At 46.1% G+C, this 27695-nt stretch overlaps 1 protein-coding gene and 2 pseudogenes across 1 annotated transcript in view; 1 reads left to right on the top strand and 2 right to left on the bottom strand.

Moving 5' to 3' along the window:
* LOC144096728 (protein 5NUC-like) overlaps nucleotides 1-27695 on the bottom strand; it is a 591711-nt gene that overhangs the window by 500996 nt on the left and 63020 nt on the right.
* LOC144096876 (uncharacterized) lies at nucleotides 512-15649 on the top strand (annotated as a pseudogene).
* Nucleotides 8938-12160, bottom strand: LOC144096877 (uncharacterized; annotated as a pseudogene).

Raw genomic sequence — 27695 nt, forward strand, 5'->3', positions numbered from 1 at the left:
ATCTAAAAGAATTAGCGTGTTCGATTGGCCGAAGCCGGCCTAAATTGGGTTGCCCGCCCACCGCAAACACCACCAGGGACGCGGTTTTCCTCCGACGCCGACGCCTCGAGGAAACACGACCATTTCGATCCGACATTAGGTCATGTCCTCATAAAAAAAGAGACATTTTATGCTTGATGAATCGATTATCTTCAAGAAAGTCACGCTTCCGTGCACGGCGACACACTTTCTAGTTTTGTTTGCCAGGAAGCCACTCTGTTGCACACCTGCACATGAGAATGAGTCAACCTGTGTACACACACGTGACGTGCCCAATCCTTTCATTTATTTTTTTTTAAACGCCGCATTTTCATGCACAAATCCTAACCTAACAAGATAACAAGTCTGTATATTTGCTCGAACAACGCTCAGCGCGGTTCCGAGTGCACATGTGCTTTCAGGAAGACCTTCCACCGGTCTAAACAACGCGACGTCAAGGGATTGCAACTGAAGGTGCAAAAGTGCTTTCTCCATGGAGCCGGTGAGGAAACATTCCCCCACCACCTCTGTTCTCCCGTTTAAAGGGACCTCGCTATGCATTGCAGCCTTTTTTCTTTTGCTACGCGGAATTCACAGAGCAAGAATTCCAGCAATCTCGAGGGTACGTTGTTCACACGTCCCAAACACTTCCTGCCTCCACGAGAAGTCAGCTCGGGGACACAAGTCAGCGCAGGGGAACAAAGCGATGGGGTCGCACCTCTCGGCCATGTTGGCGTGGTTTCATAAGTTGTTAAAACTTCTCTCAGTATAGTTCCATGCACATGCTTGTGCGCCCCAGCCAACCATTCTTATTTTCTTAGAATGAAAAAAAAAGATAGGAAAATTGCCTCCCTTCTACCGATGCAGACACCCTAGCTGCGGCTTCGAAGCTGATTTCCAGGGAGATGTTTAGGATCACCGAAAAATTTTCTTTGTGAGTTCACTAAACTAGCCCAGACAACCAAGTAAGATTTAGGTCCAAGTTTTAAATCTGTGGCTTGAACCCCAACAGAACTCTTCCTCAATTACCAGTTGTCCTCGAAGAGTTCTAGAACACGTGCTAGATTTTTATCTTCGCGTGCTATAGCTTCGTCACCGCAGAAAGACATGCTTCAGTGAAGACTATAGACAACACACAAGCAGCGCCAACTTCCTTTATAGCAAGACTTTTCCATAAAACACGTAGGAGTCAGTGACGATTAACAAAAAACAGCAGCTCAGCAGATACGAATCAACATGAGCACAAGCTTTCGGTGAAAATTATGCACACATGCGAAGGCGACTAATCGTCACAGCCAAGTGCACTTAAGAGGTGAAAACACAACATTAACAAGACAAAAATAAATTGCTACAAACGATAACCGATGCAACCGAGGCATGCTCCATGCAAACGCCCGGGAGAATGCCCGACGCCTCAAGAAAAGAAAAGGGTGGTGATAAAGTAGGAGCCTCAAGGCAGAGCCGTGCAAGAAAACTAGGAGAAACGCGCAGTAACACTGGCAAAAGAGAAAACAAATACCACGCCCATATAATATGTAAAATAGAACCGAAGCGCAAAACGTGAGAAGATTAAAACGTTATCGGTTACATGTCTTTCAGGTCAGTGCTTACGGTTAGTATGCGCTTAGATTCCAACTAAATCTGAAAAGCGAAAACAGGTTTCTTTTTACTGCTTTCCTTTCCAGTAACCACCAGCCATCAAAACGGTTGTTATGAATTATTTCAATATTTTTGAATGGTTTGCTTGCTGCTGCTTACTGGAGACGTAGATCTTCACCGAGGGCCTACCACGCGCTCCGTGTCTTCATTCTAACAGATGAAATTTCATCTGCAACTATCAAATTTGGTTGGCTCTTGATCATATGGATGTCACATCTCGGTAACAGTTTTCTATGACACTCTGAGTCATAGCAATCCTGCAAGAAACTGATATAAACTGAAACCTGTAATAATTTGTCTTCCCTTTTTCCGCTGAACACATTCGGGTTGGCAGGGCTCAAACGCAACCGTGTCGTAATGAACTACGCTCATTAGTAGCTAAATTATGGAACTTTAAAATAAAAAGAAATGTTTTGGCTACATCAGCAGTTTGATTCGATTACATCATACGTGACGACAAGTTATTCGTGAATCGATCAACTCTAAAAGAAACTAGTTAACTTCGCTTGCAGTCAACCACAGGTGCCTCGTTTTCAGCCTCGTTACAACTAGATTTTATCAGCAAGGAATTCAGCATATATAACTCTATCGCCCATAAGGAGCAGGGAATTAAGGTACTTTGTTACAAATGGATGCTTAGTTTGAGCTGTCCTTTGGGCTATCTAAAATTATTCCGTCGGCATGTATAAGTGCAAAAGCACTAATCCGGAGGTTCAGAGCCTAGAAAGACCGTCTCTTGTCGATATTTGTCCACTCTGTCCCAATCATAGAAAAAAATGGGAAGAAAAGGAAATAAAAAATATCCAAGAATGGGAGTAGAGCCCGCGGAGACGCAAAGAAAGTCCGCTGCGCAAGACTACGTGGATATCGATCACCGCTTTTTTTTTTCATCATGGCACATACTGCACGAGGTTATGCATGTATAGAAAGGGGCTATATACAGATTATTTAATAAGCCCTCAGCTAGTGGCTGCACAGCACTAGTTTGATAAAAGGCAGCACAACTAAAAGGGCGGCAACGATATACACGGCCTCAAGAGCTGAAACCAGTCCGGTAGAAAGTCTGTTCTGTCATAAACGTCCTAAGTTCTAGCCTGTGATGCTACAAATGAGGCTATAGCCACAGCAGAACACGCCTAGTATTAAACTTCACCGCACTCTTGCTCTGTACATTGCAGAGCGTCGTCTTCGCCAATTTCTATGGACCTCCTTCACCCCGCAACGTCACGAAGATGCGGTGGCGCTGATGTTAGCAGCGACTTTCGCATGGTAGGCAAAACAGGTTCCGCTTGCCCGTGCCTACCGCAGCTGCCGCAGCTACCGGCGGCTGCTTCAAGCCTGTGCACTGCAGAAGCAGCATATATTGACCAGCTGCGTCACTGCTGGATCCGCGTAGTAGCATAAAAAATAGTAAATTAGCCTCGATAGGTTTCTCGCGCATAAATGCCGCATTCGGAAACTGGCTAACAGGCATTGGGCCACGGTAGTAAAACGCGAAGTCTGGGAGTCGATAGGCACACCCACTCAATGCACTTAATAGCATGCAAGTTACTGCGTTCATTCACCTGAACTTCAGGATAGTATAGGCTGATAATTGCTCAAGGAAAAAAAGACATATGTAGCTGCACACATACTTATCACCTTGAGCCGGGGTGCACGGGGCGCCGACAGGTTCACTCGCCCCCAAGGAATGCGTTTTTTTGTTAATAGCACACCATGTTTTAATGGCGCGTTTTATGGCATTCAATATTTACTTGAAACTGTTTCTTGATATGACGACATAATTATTTCATTCGAGTAGAAAGAAGTCTGGTAAGTTGTGTCAATCTTGCGCGGTCGCGTACCTTAAGTGTGCTAAACGCCATATGCTTTTTCATTATATCATGCATGTGTCATGTTTCATGAGGTAATACATGATCGCGAAGCTTGTTTGGAAAGAAGCAGCCGCAGGCGCGCTACTAAAAGACACGTGGCGAGATTGAGAGGGGACGCGAAATGAAAAGTGTTTTCGTTATTCATGCATGTGATATGTAACTAAACTTGGTGCAAATATGAAATTTCTACGCTAGTTTCAGTCATTCCTTTTATTTATAGCTATACCTGGTGCAGTTCTGGGCAATTATATTAATTAACACCGTCGTCAAGTCCCCCCAAGCTCTCAAATAATTGAGTAGATAGTGCGCAGTTTTTTTATGCCAGCATGTACATAAAGCCCTGTTCTGTATGATGACGCGATTAGTTCTTTTTCTATATGATCAGTACTTATGCATGCATAGTTACATGAAAACGTTTCTTACAAAAAATAACTAACACAATACTGCACCTGTAGGGAAAAAAAATCGAGAGATTTATTACGCTCCTCAACGTCTCAGGAATAGTTTGCGACAAATTGAATCATTTGATTTTCATGCGAATTACGAAGGTGAGTGATCCAGTCGCAGAAAATGTGAGAGGTCAGAGAACGAACCTTAAAGTTTATTCCCTCGTTTATGGCATCTTCGCTTTCGCTTTGGTCAAAGAAATGCGGCACTGAAATCAAAGAAATTACCTCACAATTTTTGACGACCACACTTCTAATAAGCGTAATTTATAAATTTGTACTCAATATTTTGCTATAATTTTTCGTAACGAAACAAGACTTCAGGGCTAGGAAAGAAAATAATTCTAGAAATCAAAAATTTTCACCAAATCGACCAGCTTAACAAGAGGACAAGTCGGACTGGCTGGTGCGTGGTCATGCGGCTGAAAACAGCGCTAAGCGAGACAGGAGATCAGGGACACGACGCTGTCCCCACTTTTCGCGCAGCGCGACACGTACGTATGTCAGCAGACGATGAGCGCATGTCTGCTCCGACGAAACAACGCCAGCACTTCCCCTCACTACTGTCCCGAAGTAAAATCATTCCGGCTAGTGCAGAGTGTCAAAACTTGTTTTATTCAATGCCTAGCGCATAAATAAACGGCAGGAACGCTTTCTACATGTTTACTACTAACCATATATACAATACACAGTGGCAAACTATTTCTCTTTATAGGCCGCACGTGACCAACGCGAGCTCGTGTACTTCGACAAATTACTAAGTTGGAAGCATCGACCATTGCTATGATTCGCAGAAACTGGAAACGGGCCTACAAGCCTTGAAAACCCGCGCTCAACACCTATCCGCGACGCCACTCCCCGACCTTTTGCCTACCACGAGCTCGCTAGCGACTGCAGCGCCATCTTGTTTGTTTACAAACATGCAGGAGGTCCATACGCTCCGTCCCGCGGCACTGCCAGCTCATTGTCGTCTTTTGCGTAGCACAAGTCCTTGCTTTCGCAATGATGGGTATGTAAACAATCTCTGCACATTTTTCTTGTCAGCTGTAGGCTGGACATCGCAAGGCGTTTCGAATTATTGCTTAGCATAAAATAGTTTCCAACCGTTTGCTATGCGTTGCTGACTTTTGAAAGGATCTTCATGTCAATATTAACGAAATCGTTTGGCGGCTTTCTTCATCTCCTGTGTATTTTTTCGATGAATTTCGTTAATCCGACGTTATCTGCATTGCTGAGCCAGCTTTATTTGACCCTTTTCTCTATCGAGCACGACAGCTTCTATGCCTGAGTTCCACATTCACATTCTCACAGCTAACCAGCTAATAGAATTCACACCTGCCTCAGACTGAAAGAGTAATTTAACTTTACCTAAACCATAGCTTATATATAGCACTTCGTGATTGCAAGGCATACGTGACCGCTTGTTACTTAACCAGGAGAAATGGCGTTTGCTTTCGTTTCTGTAAAAGAATCTGCTTAGATCGGTGAAGTGGCTGGCGATATGCACAACACCGTTTATGTGGTGTGTCTCGAAAATCCCACTTAGACTTGACGCTGTACAAAATATGTTGCCTCCGTGGACCTCACCTGTCACCTGATGTGTAAGGTGGCATGCGACGTGCCGCCACACGGCTATGTGCCATGCCTGCGCGCAGTCACGCCTGACTGAATTTGTCGACACTCATTCAATGCTAGAATTTCCAGAAATAGCTCTAGCTATGAAAGAAGTACCTTTTCAAATAAAATTTACCTTTAAAGCTGATGTTTTGGAAACATGTAGTTTCGTCCCTCTGAGGCTATGACAACTGGCAGCACATTGAGCCGCTTTCAGTGGATAGATAACAGGCCAGAGAAAGTGAATGCTGGAAATGATAGATATTAGAGTTCGGAGGGGAGCCAGAAAGAAATAGGGCATAGTAGTTGCGCGTTTTGCTTTTTCACTTTTGTCGCAGGCGTGGAGGTGTTCGATTACTGATAGGGGTCGTAGGGGAGCGTCGAGGGAATGGTTCTCTCCGCGTTGCGACCGCAATTTTGTTCTCTTTGTTTTGAGAGGAATGTTTTTGCGTTTTGTAGTGCTGTTCAGGTAGCACCATTTCACGTCGCTCCGCCAGTAAGAAATTATTTCAGCGTCTTACAATGCTTTCTCAACATTCAGTCCATAATAGTAGCTCTGCATTCTGTGAGCTTTGTGATGTAGGCATTATTTGAACGGGACGGTCTAAATTTTAAACTGAACCGAGTAATTTCATCCAACGAGTTGTTTTCCTAACACTAGTGCCATACAAATTAGTTTATTGCTGCCATTACTCAAACCATCCCGGAGCCGCCGCGGTAGCTGAGTAGTTGTGGTGCTCGACAGCTTGCCCGAAAAACGAGGCTTCGATCCCGGATGCGTTGGTCGCATTTCGATAGACACGAAATTCTAAAGGCCTGTGTACTGTGCAATGTCAGTGCACGTGAAAGAATCACAGATACTCCAAATTATTCGGAGCTCTCCACTATAACGTGCCTCATGGCCTAAGTCGCTTTGGGACGTTAAACCCCGTAAAACAAAGCGAGTGTATCCCCCCACAACAATAACGGGTGAAGTAAAGTTATGGTCTTATACATATTTTCTTTCGTGGTTCTGTTGTGGGAAAATTTTTTTAAGACTGCCGATATTTTGTTCAATGAAGAGGGCTAAGTCGGGCTGGTTGGTGCATGTTGATGTTAACGACTGGACAGCGCCAATGGTACGGAAGATAACACAGAAACGAGCGCATGTGTATGTGTTCTTTTCTGTCCCGTATGTTAGCGCATTTCAGCCGTTACCAGCGACATGTATTTTTTGTTTGCCTATATTCAAAATGGTTCGAAATATTCAGTTCGCAAGCAAAGATTTGATACTCGCGCATCCTAAGGTTCTTGCTCAAGAAGAACAAAAGTCTCTCGCTTTTTTTGTAAGCATCCTCTCTTAGTTTGCCCAACAGCCATTCTTATTAAAGCGAATTCAGTCCTTGCCTAGCCTCTCAGGCGCCAGTACACCCTGTGAGTGCCGGCCAAGACCACGTGGATCGAGTACTGAGCAGACCAGAACGGCGTCAGAGGCATGTTTGGCAGTCCATGTTCTTGGTGCTGGCTGGCTCCCCTCTCGAGCAGATGGAGGAGGAGGAAAACACTTCATTGTACTCTAGTGCTTCTTTCTGCGGACAGAAAGAATTTCGAGCCGTGAAGAAAATAAGTTGGGGGACGCTGAAAGGACAACTTAAACCCAGAAGAAAAGTTCTGGGAACCTGCAATAGCTTCAAGCCATGAAGAAAAGTCACCGAGAGCGCCGCTGTGCTCCTATTATCGTAAACCGGACCCCACTTTCAACACGTGCGCGAGCGTCCGTTAGATGGCGCCGATGTCTAGCACGGACAGATATCGGCGCCTCACCGAGGTTCGGCGGCGTCTCCAGCAGTGGGCATGCGTAGACCGGTTCTGTTCTATGTTAAGAGCGCCGACTTTGGGCGCGTGCTCAAAAAAACGGCCCTTGGAGCACACTTGCAAAATATCGAGCGTCCTCTACAGTTTGAGAACCCAAAACCATCTCTCCTCATGCTAACCCCTTCAGTCAGCAGAGCAGGAAGCGAAAACTCGGTTTGCAAACGTGGGTTGCTGGTTGGAAGCAACCTTCCTGTAAGTCGGCAATTCTACAAGTTGTCCATTCACTTCTGAGAAAATGAAGGCGATGTTCGAAAAATGAGGGTCCAGTGGGACGGAAACCCGGGGTAGCGATCGATACAGGCTAAGCGGCGACAGCGATGCAAACTGTGTACGGCCACGTGCGGCTAAAGGTAATCAAGGGACCTTACGTGCGACTACTGCTGACATCAGTAGCGGTGCCGCGTAGTGGTTCCGGAAGTTACGTCCCCCTTCTGCCTCCTGCGCTTCCGCTCTAAAAACTCGCTGACCATTCGGCTTGACTAGTCTCTCTATGCGCTCAGAGCGAGAGCGGCTCCCACTCTGCCAGATTCTAACCGGATCGTGGGAGCGACCAGTCTAAGACACCATAAGTATGGAGGGGAGAAGGGGTCAAAGGAACGAAAGCTGTGATGCGAAAGGCGTGGGGGAGGGGGTGGAAGGGGGAGGGAGTTAAGGCTGTTAGTCACGTTGTCGCACTGTGGCACGGTGTAAGAGTAGGCTAGGTGAGCGAACGGCAAGGGAGAGGCGCCGCTCCGTGCAGGGAGGATAGTGCAGTAGTTAGCCGGCAGTTCAAGAGAGGGCGCACCAAACTGAGTTTCCATGCACACGTGTGCCCATCATATTACCCGCGTAGCTGCTGTTACACGCCTTTTCCCGTCCGGATATCGCTTTTGTGTGGGTCGTGTTTATTGCTGATGCACTGGTGACAAGGGGAAGTGCTTCGTGCCGTTTTGTAAGACAGGCTACAAGTCTTGTGGGGAGAAGTTATCACTTTTCAAGCCACCGAACGACGACGCCAGGTTGGAGCACGGTGAAAGACATAGCTTAGGTGAGCGAACGCCGCCGCCAGCCCTCGGACTATACTATTGTGCTTCCTTCTCGCTCGACAGATGGCGATTCCAACTTGTGCCCGTAGCGGCGCCGTTCGTGGCTTTAGCACAGCGTCTCCGTATGCAGCTCCAGGAAAACTTGCGGTCATCAGCAGATTTTTTAGGCGTTTGTTATACTGTGAATTATCGTCTGTGTGTGAAAGCGGCTGAACGCATGCCGTAGTTCTGTTACGCGAGAACTGCATGCGCTTTCTGTGAGGATGAAAGTGGGTGTTTTCCGTAGCCCAGAAAAAATTAAAACCCAGGTAGAACCTTATGTGTTTATTTCACACATGAAGCAAAAATTAGTCACTGCAAAACTGGATTACGCACGGAACACCTAAATTCCACTGTTGTGTATACAATCAAAATAACAAACAGTACACTCAGCTCGGCTGCTTGCGGTCACCCAAGTTTGGACATTTTACGCAAGTCCTGGCCTTTTTCAACGTGCTTGCGTTTCAACTGACAGCAGTACTGACGCATACGAAGGCTTATATAATAATGGAGTTGCTTGGCGAGAATGTCCTCCCTGTGGATAGTACAAGGCAAAGTGAAAGTGAAGTTCTCTAGTACAGCATCAATTGTTTTATCGTAGGCATCTCCCAGATTCGCGTATTTAGAGAAAAATTTTTCAGCTTCCATAAAAAGCTGATAGAGGTGCATGTTAGGGTGCGTGAGCCTGCCCCTTGTTTTGCAATTAACGAGCTCAGCTTCGGGCACCTTTGACAAGCCTTTCTGACCCTCCAGTGCTTTCTTGCACGTAGTGGAGGAGGTCTGATTGAAAATTCTCCTGCATACAAACACTGTAACATAATAAATTATACACTCAACAACACTTGCATCGTGATCATCACACACAAACACTTCATCGCACTCCCAGCTCCCTTCATCGATTAGGCCGTCGAGCCGCTCTTTCAGCTGGTCCAGCTTGTTCAGATCCTTCGATGCTGAGCTGTTATATGCGTTCTTAAAGTCAGCCAGTCACAACGCCGTACTGTTCTTTCTCGGAAGCTGAACAGTTACGAAACCGCGGTGGCTTCAGGAGGGAGTAAAGCGACAGCATACGGTACAGTTGCAAGAACGTTGGGAAAGTTGGATGTTCGTTTTGGCCACCCGCTTGTCGAATAACACCAAAAAAACATTCCAACGGGTATTGATTCATTTTTCCGGTCAGCACATACCTGAAATCGCACTTTATCAACAGGTAGATTGACAGCTCACGAGCAGATTTGAGCGTCACCCTTAATCCATCCGCAGTTGACCGGCTTAGGAAGGGATCTTGAGGAATTTCTCCTTTTGCAACTTCTTCCTCCCATTCGTCAAGCCAATCAGAGGCACTCTCAAGAACTTTAAGATCATTGCAGTCTAGAGTGAGACCTTTTCCTGGAAAGCGCCGGTTCAGGGCATCAAATAAGTTGTTCATAAAGATTGTGAACTCAACGGTCAGTTTGACATTAAACAGCCGAGGTGCTCCTCTACGTTCGTAAAACAAAATTCCTTTTGCTACGGATTTGCTGAAAATTTGGGTTGCCAATTTCACTCTCATTTTAAGCATGTTGGAAGGATTAACATGGTTGTACGTCAATTTTGGGCATACTCTCAGCTCAGTTGCGTATTTGGTGTCTGCTACAAACAGGGCGTCGTAGCAAGACCATTTAATGAACTTTCCGCCTTTCTTCAACACTTTTTTGTCATACAGATGATTGCGTATGCACTTGAAGAGATGAGGTGCGTCTGCGAAGACATGCACCTTTCGCGATGTATCCAGTGGATGATCAAAGCCATTTACAACATGCCCCAGAGCACCGCTGATTCCAAGCTGTCTCCACATTGCTCTATTAGTAGAGGCGCCATCACAAACAACACCATCTACTAAAAGGCCCGCTTCTTCTGTGTGTACAATGCACTGACGCAGTAGCTGTGCTAGGAGCGTCGCTTTCGTAGGTCCCTTGGAGGCAAACACAGCAACTGGCTGCAAGTATTTTTCTCCGAACGGTGCGAAGGCGAAAACGAGCCCGTGATCAGCCGGCTCATTGCTTTGGCTGTTCTTCTCACCAAAGTGAACAAGCCCGGCATATGTCATTGTTCGTGAGTTCACCGTGATCTTCTTTCTGACTTGAATCTCGTCAAGAATGAGGATCCCTCTTCGTTGAAATGCTGGTTTCGGGGAAACTTAAACCTTAAAAAACGCTTCGTCAAAACCACACTTCAGCCCCACTAAGCTGATGTACTTCCTGATAGTGGAAACGCGTGGCAGAGGTAATATGGCATTGCTGCGCAGAAAAGAGTATGCCGCAGGGCTTCGGATGTTTAGCAAAAGGCACAGCAGCAGCCAGTCGTCAGTGTACCTTCTGTTCTGCTTCGTCGTGCATTTAGCTTCAGCAATGCACTCCTTTACAAGAAGCAACTGTGCTGCAGGTAAATCAACACTTTCTAGCTTCTCTGCGAGCCCTTCCTCTTTCACTTTTGCGGATTCTTGGTGACAGTTCTTCAGCTGATTCATAAGCAATTTGTTTCGTGCTAAAAGTCGTGCTCGAGACCGCAGTACAGTGGCTTTTGCATGGCGCAATGCGTTGATTCTTTGAAGTTGGGCAGACGGTACACCTTTCCTCACAGCAGAAAGCCTGATCCGTTGAAGCGGTACTTTCTGTTTTGCCCTTGCCATTTGGCGATCAGCATGCAATTGCAATGTTTTGTGAAGGCCACTGCATGGCCGACATATGCCACCTGCAGGCGATAATAACGGGCATTTGTTACGTCTCCACTTTTTTTCGTTGTCCACATAAGCACATTCTGGCAGCACAGACGGAAAACTTTTTAAACTTGGTTCGCCGCAGCAGACGTTCGCAATGTCAAACGTTCTTCCCATGCTCTCAAGATCAGATGTTGTTGAGACAGACGGGCTGATTCCTATTGCTGTGCAGTCGACTGGCCTGTCGAAAATGTAGACTTGGACCGCCATATCTGAGTTTACGTGCAAAGACTTCTTATTAAATATACAGCAGCTTCCGTCACCGCACACTATGCGAGCATCAATGACCAGAATGTCTTTGGTCTCCTGTTCATCGATGCGGTGTACTGCCCACGATGACCTTGGTAAGCACATGCTCGCTGCGAAGTCGAATAAGTCGTCGAATGAGGAGTGGTTTAGAGCTTCAGTGCCATCGCTGTTTTCCTCTTCGTGGCTTGTGGCTTCGGTCTTGGACACTTCCGCACCATGTGATGAGCCCTCAGATATGCTGGTGTAATTCGGGGGACGCACAGAAGTTGCCGCAGGTTTCTCTATCCGCTTCACTCTTTTTCGGGGACTCGTGATCTTCTTGGAAAGGTAACTCGGTGCTCCTTCGAAAATTGAAGGCACAGCGTCCTTTGTTAGGCCGGCTCTTCTATTCCCTCACATCAGAACGTGACCATCTATTTCGGAGGACCACGTTTTTAGAATAAAATGAGGAGCAAAATGTTTCTCACACACACGGTCCGTCCGCTGCAGCACGCGATCTTTGTGCGGGATTGCTCTTCTCCATGGCTCCAACCTGGCGTCGTCATTCGGTGGCTTGAAAAGTGATAACGTTTCCCCACAAGACTTGTAGCCTGTCTTAGAAGACGGCACGAAGCACTTCCCCATGTCACCAGTGCATCAGCAATAAACACGACCCACACAAAAGCGATATCCGGACGGGAAAAGGCGCGTAACAGCCGCTACGCGGGTAATATGATGGGCTCACGTGTGCATGGAAACTCCCTATAGCGGGCCACAGTTTGGTGCGCCCTCTCTTGAACTGCGGACTAACTACTGAACTATCCTCCCGGCACGGAGCGGCGCCTCTCCCTTGCCGTTCGCTCACCTAGCCTACTCTTACACCGTGGGCTGGAGGCATGGAGAAGAGCAATCCCGCGCAAAGATCGCGTGCTGCAGCGGACGGACCCTGTGTGTGAGAAACATTTTGCTCCTCATTTTATTCTAAAAACGTGGTCCTCCGAAATAGATGGTCACGTTCTGATGTGAGGGAATAGAAGAGCCGGCCTAACAAAGGACGCTGTGCCTTCAATTTTCAAAGGAGCACCGAGTTACCTTTCCAAGAAGATCACGAGTCCCCGAAAAAGAGTGAAGCGGATAGAGAAACCTGCGGCAACTTCTGTGCGTCCCCCGAATTACACCAGCATATCTGAGGGCTCATCACATGGTGCGAAAGTGTCCAAGACCGAAGCCACAAGCCACGAAGAGGAAAACAGCGATGGCACTGAAGCTCTAAACCACTCCTCATTCGACGACTTATTCGACTTCGCAGCGAACATGTGCTTACCAAGGTCATCGTGGGCAGTACACCGCATCGATGAACAGCAGACCAAAGACATTCTGGTCATTGATGCTGGCATAGTGTGCGGTGACGGAAGCTGCTGTATATTTAATAAGAAGTCTTTGCACGTAAACTCAGATATGGCGGTCCAAGTCTACATTTTCGACAGGCCAGTCGACTGCACAGCAATGGGAATCAGCCCGTCTGTCTCAACAACATCTGATCTTGAGAGCATGGGAAGAACGTTTGACATTGCGAACGTTTGCTGCGGCGAACCAAGTTTAAAAAGTTTTCCGTCTGTGCTGCCAGAATGTGCTTATGTGGACAACAAAAAAAGTGGAGACGTAACAAATGCCCGTTATTATCGCCTGCAGGAGGCATATGTCGGCCATGCAGTGGCCTTCACAAAACATTGCAATTGCATGCTGATCGCCAAATGGCAAGGGCAAAACAGAAAGTACCGCTTCAACGGATCAGGCTTTCTGCTGTGAGGAAAGGTGTACCGTCTGCCCAACTTCAAAGAATCAACGCATTGCGCCATGCAAAAGCCACTGTACTGCGGTCTCGAGCACGACTTATAGCACGAAACAAATTGCTTATGAATCAGCTGAAAAACTGTCAGCGAGAATTCGCAAAAGCGAAAGAGGAAGGGTTCGCAGAGAATAATAATAATAATTGGTTTTTTGTGGAAAGGAAATGGCGCAGTATCTGTCTCATATATCGTTGGACACCTGAACCGCGCCGTAAGGGAAGGGATAAGTCGCAGAGAAGCTAGAAAGTGTTGATTTACCTGCAGCACGGTTGCTTCTTGTAAAGGAGTGCATTGCTGCAGCTAAATGCACGACGAAGCAGAACAGAAGGTACACTGACGACTGGCTGCTGCTGTGCCTTTTGCTAAACATCCGAAGCCCTGCGGCATACTCTTTTCTGCGCAGCAATGCCATATTACCTCTGCCATGCGTTTCCACTATCAGGAAGTACATCAGCTTAGTGGGGCTGAAGTGTGGTTTTGACGAAGCGTTTTTTAAGGCCCTTAAAATGAAAGTTTCCCCGAAACCAGCATTTCAACGAAGAGGGATCCTCGTTCTTGACGAGATTAAAGTCAGAAAGGAGATCACGGTGAACTCACGAACAATGACATATGCCGGGCTTGTTGACCTTGGTGAGAAGAACAGCCAAAGCAATGAGCTGGCTGATCATGGGCTCGTTTTTGCCTTCGCACCGTTCGGAGAAAAATACTTGCAGCCAGTGGCTGTGTTTGCCTCCAAGGGACCTACAAAACGGACGCTCCTAGCACAGTTACTGCTTCAGTGCATTGTACACTTTGAAGAAGCGGGCCTTTTAGTAGATGGTGTTGTTTGTGATGGCGCCTCTACTAATAGAGCAATGTGGAGACAGCTTGGAATCAGCGGTGCTCTGGGGCATGTTGTAAATGCCTTTGATCATCCACTGGATACATCGCGAAAGGTGCATGTCTTCGCAGACGCACCTCATCTCTTCAAGTGCATACGCAATCATCTGTATGACAAAAAAGTGTTGAAGAAAGGCGGAAAGTTCATTAAATGGTCTTGCTACGACGCCCTGTTTGTAGCAGACACCAAAAACGCAACTGAGCTGAGAGTATGCCCAAAATTGACGTACAACCATGTTAATCCTTCCAACATGCTTAAAATGAGAGTGAAATTGGCAACCCAAATGTTCAGCAATTCCGTAGCAAAAGGAATTTTGTTTTACGAACGTAGAGGAGCACCTCGGCTGTTTAATGTCAAACCGACCGTTGAGTTCACAATCTTTATGAACAACTTATTTGATGCCCTGAACCGGCGCTTTCCAGGAGAAGGTCTGACTCTAGACTGCAATGATCTTAAAGTTCTTGAGAGTGCCTCTGATTGGCTTGACGAATGGGAGGAAGAAGTTGCAAAAGGAGAAATTCCTCAAGATCTCTTCCTAAGCCGGTCAACTGCGGAAGGATTAAGGGTGACGCTCAAATCTGCTCGTGAGCTGTCAATCTACCTGTGGAAAAAGTGCGATTTCAGGTATGTGCTGACCGGAAAAATAAATCATGACCCGTTGGAATGTTTTTTTGGTGTTATTCGACAAGCGGGTGGCCAAAACGAACATCCAACTTTCCCAGCGTTCTTGCAACTGTACCGTATGCTGTCGCTTTACTCCCTCCTGACGCCACCACGTTTGGTAACTGTTCAGCTTTCGAGGAAGAACAGTACGGCGTTGTGACTTTGGCTGACTTTAAGAACGCATATAACAGCTCAGCATCGAATGAACTGAACAAGCTGGACCAGCTGAAAGAGCGGCTCGACGGCCTAATCGATGAAGGGAGCTGGGAGTGCGATGAAGTGTTTGTGTGTGGTGATAACGATGCAAGTGTTGTTGAGTGTATAATTTATTATGTTACAGTGTTTGTATCCAGGAAAATTTTCAATCAGACCTCCTGCACTACGTGCAAGAAAGCACTGGAGGGTCAGAAAGGCTTGTCAAAGGTGCCCGAAGCTGAGCTCGTTAATTGCAAAACAAGGGGCAGGCTCACGCACCCTAACATGCACCTCTATCAGCTTTTTATGGAAGCTGAAAAATTTTTCTCTAAATACGCGAATCTGGGAGATGCCTACGATAAAACAATTGATGCTGTACTAGAGAACTTCACTTTCACTTTCCCTTGTACAATCCAGAGGGAGGACATTCTCGCCAAGCTACTCCATTATTATATAAGCCTTCGTATGCGTCAGTACTGCCGTCAGTTGAAACGCAAGCACGTTGAAAAAGGCCAGGACTTGCGTAAAATGTCCAAACTTGGGTGACCACAAGCAGCTGAGCTGAGTGTACTGTTTGTTATTTTGATTGTATACACAACAGTGGAATTTAGGTGTTCCGTGCGTAATCCAGTTTTGCAGTGACTAATTTTTGCTTCATGTGTGAAATAAACACATAAGGTTCTACCTGGGTTTTAAATTTTTCTGGGCTACGGAAAACACCCACTTTCATCCTCGCAGAAATCGCATGCAGTTCTCGCGTAACAGAACTACGGCATGCGTTCAGCCGCTTTCACACACAGACGATGATTCACAGTATAACAAACGCCTAAAAAATCTGCTGATGACCGCAAGTTTTCCTGGTGCTGCATACGGAGACGCTGTGCTAAAGCCACGAACGGCGCCGCTACGATGGATGGATGGATTGATGGATGGATGGATGGATGGATGGATGGATGGATGGATGGATGGATGGATGGATGGATGGATGGAAGGATGGATGGATGGATGGATGGATGGATGGATGGATGGATGGATGGATGGATGGATGGATGGATGGATGGGTGGGTGGGTGGGTGGATGGATGGATGGATGGATGGATGGATGGATGGATGGATGGATGGATGGATGGATGGATGGATGGATGGATGGATGGATGGATGGATGGATGGATGGATGGATGGATGGATGGATGGATGGGTGGCTGGCTGGGTGGATGGATGGATGGATGGATGGATGGATGGATGGATGGATGGATGGATGGATGGATGGATGGATGGATGGATGGATGGATGGATGGATGGATGGATGGATGGATGGATGGATACGGCTGAACCCTTTACATCGGGCGGTGGCTCAAGCCACCTAGCCATGTCTTGTGAAATTTTATTCCTGTCTTGCTTTTAGCCACCAATCAGATAACGTTCGCTTGGTTACTTCTAACCTCTTAAAATCCACTTTCCCTTCACTACCCCTAAACCCCAATCCCTTGGGTAAGTCAGCCCCGCTGCCTTCCACTGTAGGGTGAAGCCCTTTACAGAAAAGTATCAAGTGTTCAGCTGTTTCCTCCTCCTCTCCGCACGCAATGCACAAAGTGTCTATCTCCTGGTACCTGACTCTATACGTCTTAGTCCGCAAAACTCCAGTCCTGGCCTCAAACAACAAAGAACTTCCCCTACAATTATCATAGATATTTTGTTTGACAATTTCCTGTTTAAAGGTCCGGTATGTTTCTAGTGCCGATTTCGTCAGCATCCCTGTTTTCCACAAAGCTCGCTCTGTTCCTTTAACCTTTTTCTTAACCGATAATTGCTGATTTGCCCCCTTACTGCTGTCCAGATATTTGCTTGTCAATTTTCTAGTTCGCTTTCTCCATTTCGTGTCAACATTCTTTATATACAGGTATCTGAAAACTTTCCTAGCCCACCGCTTTTCCTCCATCCTTCTTAATCGTTCCTCAAATGCTATCTTACTGCTAGCCTCTCTGCTCTCGAAAGACGCCCATCCCATATCACCCTGTACCCCCTGATTTGGTGTATTGCCATGTGCTCCCAAAGCTAACCTCCCTACTCCCCGTTGCCTAATTTCCAGCCTTGCTTGAACATCTGGCCTCATAAACAGGACCGCATTCCCGAAGGTCAGGCTAGGGACCATCACCCCTTTCCAGATCCTTCTTACCACCTCATACCTACTGTAATTCCACAGTGCCCTATTTTTCATGACAGCTGCATTCCTACTAGCTTTATTCATTACATATTTTTCATGCTCTGTCAGATACTCAACACTGTTATTTATCCACACCCCAAGATACTTGTACTCATTCATTACTTTTAGCACGAACTCCTGTATTCTATGCTCGCCGCCCCCTTCATTAAATGTCATGACCGCAGATTTTTCCTTACTATACTTGAAGCCTAATCTATCTCCCTCTGTACTGCATATGTCTAACAACTTCTGCAGGTCTTCCTTGTTGTCAGCCATTATCACTGTATCGTCCGCATATATTAGTCCCGGTAATGTCTGTTTAATCAATTCCCCTTGCTTGAAAAAAGATAGGTTGAAACCTAGTCCGCTCCCCTCTAGCTTGGCCTCCAAACCTTGCAGGTACAACATGAACAACAAAGGGGACAGAGGACATCCTTGTCTAAGCCCCCGCTGTATCTCTACAGGCCCTGATACATTTTTTTCCCATTTTATGATCACTCTATTACCTCTATATATATCTTTTAAAGGTTAATTACTCCATTTTCCACATCCAATGTGCCCAATATGTCCCACCAATGCTCCTGTGTAACGTTGTCATAGGCTCCCCTAATATCCAGAAATGCTAGCAATAAGGGCCTATGTTCCTTTTCCGCAATTTCTATACACTGTGTCAATGAAAATAGATTGTCCTCCAACCTCCTTTGTTTCCGGAACCCATTCTGTAGTTCCCCTAACACCTCCTCGTTCTCTACCCAGGCCTGCAGTCTATCCTTTATAATTTGCATCACCACCCTGTAAACCACAGATGTCACTGTTATAGGGCGATAGTTAGTTACGTCTGCTTTGTCCCCCTTTCCCTTATATATCATGTTCATTCTACTTAATCGCCATTCATCGGGGACTTTCTCATCCACTACCATTTTGTTCACTACCTGTATTAATGTTTGCTTGGATTTTGGTCCTAACCTCTCTATCAACATAATCGGGATATCATCTGGTCCTGTTGATGTGCCACTAGGAACCTTCTTCTCTGCCCTTTTCCCACTCTCCTTGCTCAAGTGAAGCTATTGCTGTAACCGGTCTATCCTCCTTCGATAAATTATGTACCACGTGCTTTGCTGAAAATTTTTCCGTCATCCTTTTTCCTATGTGTTTTATTGCTTCATCCCCTTCTAGTCGAATACCCTCATCTGTAACAATAAACCTTTGTTCTAGCCTAGTTTTATTACTCATTGCATTTAGATGTTTCCAGAATTTTTGGGCTGCTTTTCTATCCTTTTTATTTACTTTTGACATCCATTGGGTACCCTTTCTTCTAATTTTCTCATTAATCAAATAGGATGCGTCCCTTCTACACTTTATGAAGGTATCCCATTTTCTGTCTACTTCGGGTTTTGGTTCCCCCCTCTTCTTGGAATATCAGTGTTCCCTGGAGCTGGATGCTTCCTTGCGCTTTTCTATTGCCCTTTTGACCTCCTCATCCCACCAACTCTCGGGTTTGCATCTTTTCCCTTTTAGCTTTACTCGCACCTTAGCTAGCTCTAGCTCCAGTAACCGGGTTAATTTGGTATAAGTCCATTCTGTTTCACTATCCTCAAAAATTACTTCCTCGATTTGTTTGGCTGCTACTTCCAATTGCTTTTCTGAGTAAAAATTTCCCCCTGATTGTTTATCTTGATTCAGTCCTACATTGCTTTTTCTTCTGAAGCTCAACTTGATACGCTTGTGGTCACTACCTAGACTTCTGGAACCATCTTCATCTATGCTCATTACCCCTAATCTGTTATACATCCTCTGTGACATTAGTGCATAATCTATCGTCGAGTGCAGACTCCCCGCCTCCCATGTTATGAGCCCTTCACACTTCTCGGTGCTGTTGCATACAACTAAATCATGCCTGTCACACATGTCCTGCAGCATGCTTCCTGTCGAATCCGTGTACGCATCCAGGTCTTCTATGTGTGCATTCATGTCGCCTAATATAATTATCTCGCCCTGTCCTCCTAGCTCATCAATGTCGCTTGCAATACATTCTAACATTTTCCTGTTTTCCTCTTTGGCATTAACCCCTGTCCACAGGTATACAAAGCCAAGGAGTGTTTGCTTGCCTGCCACTGTTCCTTTTAGCCATAAATGTTCCCTGCATCCCAGTCTAACCCTTTGAAAATTCATACTTTTATGAAGTTGGAAGCGCCATCTGTCGAGCGAGAAGGAAGCACAATAGTATAGTCCGAGGGCTGGCGGCGGCGTTCGCTCACCTAAGCTATGTCTTTCCCCGTGCACTGTGGGGAGGCTGTGAATGGAGACTTTTTTTTTCGTTGTAGTCCCTGGGCATACACTGGGAACAAGTTTCCTTTTGTGCGGTTGATGTGGTTCGGGGTGGTTTGGATGTGCCAGGATTCCAGAAGGAGCCTTTTGTAGTAATTTGTTTCGGTTACTAGGATGCTGGTTTCTTAGAAGTTGATTCTTTGTTCTGAGTCCTCGGAATGTTCGGCTACAGGATTGCAATCTCTTGCGAAGTTTCGGACGTCGTTTTTATGTTGCCGAATTCTTTCTTTGAGGTTCTTGGTATCGCAGATGTAGCCTGCGTCGCAGTCGACGCAAATAATTTTGTAGACAATGCCTTGGGCTCCTTCTCTCCGCGGCCGGTCTTTATGAACAGGTAGGCAAAGCGCAACAGTGTTTTTGGGCTCGTGCGCAACCTAAAGACCCCCTTTATTCGGGAATCGGGCGATGGTTTCACTGACACCTCCGACATCAGGTAGAGTGACGTATTTTGGTGGTGGCGTTGGTCTTTTTGCGTTGATTTCTTGACGCATGTGGTCGTGTTTTTGACGTCGAATGGGTTTTTGAATAAAGTTTTTTGGGTAGCTTTTCTTGATGAGTTCTTTGAATATCGTGCGTTGTTTTTTTTTCTGTCAAGTTCTGTGCTTCTTGTGCAAATGAGACTGAGATGTGCAGTTTATTATAAGTCTTCAAACCCAGCCAGACAGGCAAATCTATCAAAATGTTTAGTTTCTTTAACCGAGTCTCCTGATCTTTGTGTTCTCCTTAGCGGTGTTCTTTTGTCTTTGATATAGAAGCGTTGGAGACTCGATGCACCGTGCTCGACCCCTTTCGTCGCCAAATGATCTCCGGTGAAATGGACAGTTTGCTCCATTCGAGTCATTTCTTGCCACACAAAGCGAAAACACGTGCTTTTTGAAGCTGTCACTAATTACGTGGCCGCAAAAGGGTGGCGCCCATTCACAATGGTCTGATTTATTTTGTACTGTACACAGGCCATGAAAACACAGTGCACTCACGTTGAATGACAAGAATCGAAGTAATGGCTCTAAGGAAAAGCCTTTCAGCGTGCCGTCTTTTTCAGTGAGGGAACAGATGAGAACCACGGCCACTCGATGACGCTGTTCCATCGAGCGGCCACATTGATACCAACCGCTGCCTCCACATGCTAGTAGAACAACAGCGGGCTAACGGAGTCGCATTTTTTATTGTGGCAGTGAGGCTTCAATTTTGGATTCCGAAGTGGTATGTCTGTATGTCTGAAATTTACTTGTATGTCTGAAATTTACCTGAAATAAAATAATATGAAATGTTTTACGGCCGCGAGTGAGCTTCGAAGCCGGGGAGGCGAGAACACATCAGTTTTCCTGGTTACCCCATTAGACAACTGCAACATCGCCGCAGCCGAAAATTCTGCGTCCTAAAATACCAGCCTCTTGCGCTGTGTTTTGGATATCACCGTCTTCATCAACTGCATCCGTGCGCAACGGAGCCGAAAACCGAAACAGCACTTAAAACCGAAGTGCTAGCACTCCTAATTGCATTCGGCGAAACCATGCTAAATCATCCGAAATTTGTTTTTGTGCGACTCTTTACCTGTGCCATGCGCTGTGCTTTTAACAATGCTGGTGGAATTCCTTAGGTTGGTGGAAGGCATTAAAGAATGTAACTGATCATCTGCAGAAACTCTGATGTCCTTTCTGGCAGATTTTTGCCAGCGTGTGGAGAGACCCTTTGCCAGGACTGGCACATTAGCGGTTGTCTATTTTTTTTATGACAGCCTGGTGACAAAAGTGCATCCATGACCGTTCCGGGCCGTTTTCACAGAGGCGCCGACTACGTCATGCTTCACACCGTAGGGGGCAGAAACACAGCGCATTTAATAAGCAAACACGGACTGCGCTCCACGATTGGAGGAAAAATAAAAGAAGGAAAAAAAGAAAGGCAGGCAAAGGCATAGCAGGAGACCCCTCCCCACTGTCATTTTCATCCTCCCCCTTACCACCTGCAACCGGGTGCCCGTGTACCTCTTGAAAAAGAATTTCGCCCTACCTAAGCACCTGCTCACAACCTTGACCGTTCGCGTTACCGCCTCTCCCACTTCTTCACCGTTTGATGCTGCGAGCCGTGCGTCTTGTTCTCGTAGCCTTTGTGGAAGGAACACTGGCAAAAATTTTGTCCGAAGGGTAGAGGGAAATTCAAGGAAGTTTTGGTTAAGACGATTCCCATTTCTTGGTTATTTATTTTAAAAACAAGCGACAACAGCAATGGTATATCGCTTTAAGCATGCGGCTCGAGGACGGTGTGTGATTCGTTCCCCAGTGCCGCCGTTTAGCCACTGGTTTCCAATGGGCACAAGTTCTCTAGAAGCCTGGCACTTGGTTTCTTTGAGCTGAAGCGCTCGGAAAATTGTCTTTCACCTAATCTTGTGTTGAAGAAAACACTTCATCCCATTGCGCTTGGTGCGAGGTTGCCATTGCACTATTAAAACTCATCATCAGGAAAAGAAAACATTTCTAAGAAATGGATACCAAAGATTCTTCACTCGATGTATCCTCCAAAACCGAAAAGGATGCAACGAAAACAACTGTATATCCTTATATGCTAAGGACACGCCGGTGGCAAAATCGCGTATGCAGCTCCTGCGTAGATGGTGTCAGCGAAACCTTGGCTAGTATTCTCTGAAAGGAAGGGTTGCAAACTACACACAAGCCGGCCACCATTATCGGACGACTCCTTTGCCCCTTCAAAGATAGTCATCCTAAGGATAATGCCTAAGGCATGGTCATGATGCAATATATACCTTTCTTCGAGTGCTTGGTGTCCTAGGCTGAGGAAACAAGTTATGGCACTTTTAAAAGTCCCCGGATAGTGTTAATCGTTCCCTGGAAACGGCTCCCTCTTCTTACTCCCGCGGTGTGCAACTGCCCGGAGCCACACCTTGAAGTATTAGTTTACTAATCGCTTCAGAGGCAACAACTGACGAAAATACAAAAAGGAAACTAAAACTCTTGCCGGCCCGGCGATTGCTATCTAATCTCTCAAGCACCGGAACTGCAACCGGCGGAAATAAAGGCAAATAGAGAGGATAGCGAGAAGTACATAGAAGAGTGACAGAAAAAAATAATAAAAAACGGGGTAGGTTTGCACGCCATATGCAAAAAAAAACTAATATGTTCGCGCCACTTTTGCGACAGTGCTTATAAGTACTGTTGCACATATTCGCAACACGGTAAATTCAGTGCATATTCAGGGCCGCGAGCACATAGCGTCCTGTCGCTAATCGCTCGTGCGAGCGGCACATTGCACAAGCGGGCTGGATGGAGCGCCCAGCCGCCGCGCTGGATATAACCACTAAGCTTTGAAACTTTGTGTTATCGGACAATAACTTCTGTTCATTTCTCAGCAAATTTAAATCTTAATGTTTAACGGGGGTTTGATTCTTGATTGCAGCTCTGGGTAACGGCGTAGTTACTAGCTTGCCGTACTGATGGCCCATTCTTCAGAATATTTCCCAGCATGCCATTCTATGAAGACTTCGTTAGCGGTTCATAGTTTACGCACACGGTTGACATAATTGCCGAAACTAGCATCGATTACAGCAATGGTAAAGCCCTTATCGACGACGAACGATCGAATCTGAGAGGCACTGTACCAACCTAGAAAAAAATGTTGTGAACTACCACACACTAATTTTTACATTGGACAAATCACCTACTGCCATATAACGCAGCATCAAGTTTGCTGCCTCTTATACTGCAGCACTCAGTCACTTAAACGCGTCCGTGCTGCACTTTCACCACATCGACAAAACTCTCGAAGAGCTGTCTGCTATTGAGGCTAATAACTGGAGTGTTAAAATGTAGTCATTAATACATGTTTCAAAAATTTCAATGCAAAGTACAAGGACCATATACAAGTATCGGTGAGTGAGCTCTAAGTATGAGCGTCCGGGAATTACGCATTTCACTGCTTGAACAAAAGTACCAGGAATTTTCATTGCTTTGCACTGCTAATGCGCACGAAATTCCACTATCACCTATGCCCGTGTCGTCGGGTCGCTGTATGCGCTCAAAAAAATGTACCTATCAAGCAAGAAAGTCTCCTTATAATCTCCTCTATATACCTCATAGTAAGCACGCGCTTTCTTGTAGCAGCTCATGGTCGTAGCCTCACTCCGATGGTGGAGCGTTTGATAAAACTGCGCATTCGAACGGCGCGGCTCAACCTCCCAGAGCAACCTACCAAAACAGGGACACTGTAGCACGGACGTGAGCCTTGCCAACACACCGAGAGAAAGTGCCACGAGTTTCTTGCCAGTGCAGGGGATTCATAATCAGCAGAAAAACATCGCAGGAAATCGTTTGCTCCACTCAAATGTAAAATACTTTATATTTCTTTAAATGTAGGACATTACGGCACCTGAAGCTCGGAGAGCTGTCGATGTATACTAAATTAGGGCTTTGGGGAGCGATAAAGTGAAGTGGGGTATATTTCGGGACCTCGCTCCATGCTATCGTAGCTCACTGCGCAAGGTAAGCGCAATATGTAAGCTACATTGATGAAACTCTATTAAAAGAAACTATAAGAATCATTCAACATATAGGCGAGAGAGCTAATCTCTAACTTTTATGCGCGACTAGGTATTAATTTTTATTTTTCGTCGCCATTGAGTTACGTGCCGTCGCGCCGCCGGCTGTCGCGAGATGGCGCGACCGGTTTTTCGAGGCGCATGGGCCAGAATCCTGGGGATGCACATTTATTTCTTGAACTTTCTCGTTGAGAAAAAAATGTTCGGCATTGTTTCCTTATGCAAAATTTCAGGCTTTGCGAGGAAGGTGACACCCAGTACCCTAAATCCTCCCCTGCCGAGCTCGTACCTTCGGCCACCGAGTGGCTCTTGGAGTTGTGAATCAAAAGTTACTTTTGGAACAGCTATCATTATGAGCATGTTAAGATGCTAAATTTTGCATTCAGGGTCAAGAAGTCTGAATTCTTAGTATATTTGTCCATCCTCACTGCTGTGTGAGAAAGCATTCCTGGCATCACCAGCCACAAGAAAACTTGTTATGAAGGTAAATAAAGTGTTCAAGACCAAAAACAAAATACTGCGGGATTTTTTGTCGTCACTGCTGCAGCAGAAGGCATTGTAGACACAGCCAGCTGCCAAAACGTATGCAATGCAATATTGAGATTGCAATATTCAACAACAAGAGCAGTATTAAAAGGCAGGTTAAACACTAAGCTGGGGAGGACCACGCATGGCCGCATTGCTCACGACTTAGCCAGAAGCAGGCACGTGGACACTTTTCTGCATAAATTTTTTGAGAGGTTTGTACTAGCCACCAGAGAGCGTGACTAAAGTGTGACCTGGACCAGTTTTAATCGAGCACAGTATGCAAACAACCCGACATGAAAATTTTTTCCCAGGGATCTCACGCATGAAGTTATAAGTTCATTCTTGCAAAGAAAGATTTTTTACTACCTCATGAGCACATTTGACAGCTGTCCAATTAAAAATCATGATGCTCTCAGATACAAAGTGTTGCAGAGGGCCATTTAAACATAAGCCTCGAGCCAGCAAGCTGGACACTGAAAGCTTCCAGGGTAGCCATGTACTAAAACTTTTCAGGAAGCTTAAATTAAAGGCAGTACTTTACACTGCATTAAGGTGGGATAATTGTCTCAGAAGTATCGTGAAATACAAAGCGACATCCAAAGCACCCAGCATACAAAAAGAATGAAAGATGATACACAGCACAGAGTAACAAGTTCTATTTCAGTGGCAGCATGCGTAACAGTTTGTTTCAGCAAAAAAGAGAGACCGCAAACAATCATGCTCTTCAAAGTGCATATATGTAACATTTGGTTTTGATTTCTTCTGCTATATTTTGGCAGCAGCTGTGTATTTATACAGAATTTCACTGAACTAAAATTTTGTGCCCTTCACTTCATCTGGAGAAATAACCATCTATCCCTGCGATTAACCCGTACGAGAATAGGATGAACCGGATGTAAGTATACCAATATATTTCGCCAAGTGCAGCCTGGAAGGACACATATCTCCGCCTTCGCAAAATAAAGCAGGCGAAAGCGGTCAAAGACACTGCATACCATGGTGGGCCACCTCAATAAGTAAAAGCGAAAGTTCCTTCCCGCGTTTACCGCAGATGCGATAAGCGCCTTCGCCGAATGCTACTTGCTCGTGACCATGCAAGGCCGGACTGTCTCATTCGAAGGAGAGAGCGGGAATGTCGCGGAAACGACGCGGAAAAGAGCAAAAAACTGCAAAGAGCTGGATGTCTCGCACGAACATTTCCGACGTCTCATGTACATGAACAACGGCCAGAAAATAAGCGCCACTCGCACTGGAGTCTCATTAGGCCAGCTTCCCCGCGTGGTTTGAAACGCGCGCACGAAGAAACGTAAACTCGCACTTTAGCTAGCTCTAGCTCATGCAATCGAGTTAATTTGGCATAAGTCCATTCTGCTTCATTAGCCTCAGAAATTACTTTCTCAATTTGTTTGGCTGCTGCTTCCAATTGCTTTTCTGAGTAAAAATTCCCCTCTGATTGTTCAGCTCACTTCACACCTACATTGGTTTCTCTTATGAAACAACTTTATACGCTTGTGGTCACTACCTAGACATCTGGAACCATGTTCACCAATGCTCATTACCCCTAATCTATTACACATCCTCTGTGACATAAGAGCATAATCTATCGTCGAGTGCAGACTCCCTGCCTCCCATGCTATGAGCCCTTCACACTTCTCGGTACTGTTGCATACAACTAAATTATGCCTGTCACATATCCTGCAGCATGCTTCCTGTCGAATCTGTGTACCCATCCAGGTCTTCTATATGTGCGTTCATGTCGCCTAACCAAATTATCTCGCCCTGTCCTCCTAGCTCATCAATGTCGCTTGCAATACATTCCAACATTTTCCTGTTTTCCTCTTTGGCATTAGCTCCTGTCCACAGGTATACAAAGCCAAGGAGTGTTTGCTCCTCTGCCACTTTTCCTTTTAGCCATAAATGTTCCTTGCATCCCAGTTTAACCCTTTGAAAATTCATTCTTTATTGTGAATGAATGCCCCAATTCCAGCCCCCCTTTCTGCTTCCCTCTGTTCTATTGCAATATTCCCATGCGTAGTCTGGGTTACAGGGTGGTTGCTCTATGTCTCCAAAATGCGTTTCCCTTAAACCATATACCATTAATTCCTCCTTCCTTAACTGTTCATCTATTTCCTCCCATTTCAGTCTATTCCTGCCGCCTTGCATGTTAATGGAACCTATATCTCAATTAACTTAGCCCTGCCGCTTGTACGCGCAATTAAGTTGGCCATCTGGTACGCGCAGGGCACCACCTCTCGGCGGTTGAAGTAGTTTTTGGTTCGGAAGTGAAGGGAACCGCCGACGAGAGGGGGCCCATTTGGACTGAGGATTGTACTCTTGCTGAGTGAAAGCATCTTGCGTTATGGGTTTTTCTGCAGTTTCGGCTGCGGTCTCGTTGCTACTGGCGTTGCTTGCTGCGGGAGGGGATCAAGTCCGGGCTGGGGGTAAGCTAGCTTTCGAACTGTGATGCTCGTTAGTCTGGCTTAGCGGGGACACATGTTGCGAGGACTCCTGGCACCGGTAGAGAAGCGTCGGCTCATCGTGCTCTCCGCGCGGTGCGGAATTAGGTAGAAGAGATGACTCTTTCACCTTGTTTTCACCTGATGGAGCAGCTGCTCGGTATGGGGCGTCGATAAGGGTGAGAACACTTGGGCCTGTTCCGGAGCCAGGCAGGGCTGCTTTTGTGGGAGCGGCTCTGGCTTTGTTGAGGTGCATCCAGGGTTGTAGAGCGACTAGTTGCTTCGTCTCGAGCTTCGATAGTTCTCGTAGCTCAATCGAGAGCAGCTTTTGAAGCATGCGCGAGCAGCCGATGCTGGCCGCGCGGCGATGGCGACCGGCAAGCAGGGCTCCATCGTCTCGTTAAGACGATTTAGGTGGAAAGAGATAAAGGCACCATGGACTGCGGGAACGAGGTGTAGAGAAAGGAGCGAAGGAGATGAAACTTCCTCTAATTAGACGATCTAGATCGAGAGGTTGCTTTGCCTGCAT

This window comes from Amblyomma americanum, chromosome 7 (genome assembly GCF_052857255.1).
Source record: "Amblyomma americanum isolate KBUSLIRL-KWMA chromosome 7, ASM5285725v1, whole genome shotgun sequence".
NCBI classification, from domain to species: Eukaryota; Metazoa; Arthropoda; class Arachnida; order Ixodida; family Ixodidae; genus Amblyomma; species Amblyomma americanum.